Below are 472 nucleotides of genomic sequence, written 5' to 3' on the forward strand. Positions count from 1 at the left end.
TCTCTTAGAGCGGATAATCGGAATCGGATTCTCCTTCGAGAGCGGTGGATCGGTTCTGATTCTCTTTCGAGAGCGGATGATCGAATCTCTCGATTACGATTACGCGGCATTTTATATCTCTCGAATCCCGCTTGATTCGCTATTTACCGCTGTTGTTCGGCGGTCGCGCTGTTTACAATATTAGAGGACGCGCCGTCCTCTTGCGCTCCTGATTCGCGTTGTTCTGCGTTTTTATTATTACGTAACGATATGCATCGTTACAACCTTTAAGTTAACTATGAAGGTCATTGGAAGGTCGAGGTGATTATTTGAAATAGGAATTCCTATTTTTGACGTTGGATTTGAAGAAGCAGGAAATTAACGTGAGTAAAGACACGCCTTCGCGATTTTCATCGCTCGTGTGAAATCCACCACACAAGGTGAAAATCGCTTTCTTGCACGCTCATTGGAGTGAGATATTCTTCTTACTTTT

General features: G+C 43.6%; 1 protein-coding gene across 2 annotated transcripts in view; it reads left to right on the top strand.

Moving 5' to 3' along the window:
- The window catches only part of LOC116851978 (trimeric intracellular cation channel type 1B.1), a 179,486-nt gene that overhangs the window by 135,471 nt on the left and 43,543 nt on the right, over positions 1-472 (top strand). The gene's annotated exons all lie outside the window — the stretch shown is intronic.

Source organism: Odontomachus brunneus, unplaced genomic scaffold, assembly GCF_010583005.1.
Source record: "Odontomachus brunneus isolate Ranch 3 - 2012 unplaced genomic scaffold, Obru_v1 Obru_scaffold_198, whole genome shotgun sequence".
In the NCBI taxonomy this organism is placed as follows: domain Eukaryota; kingdom Metazoa; phylum Arthropoda; class Insecta; order Hymenoptera; family Formicidae; genus Odontomachus; species Odontomachus brunneus.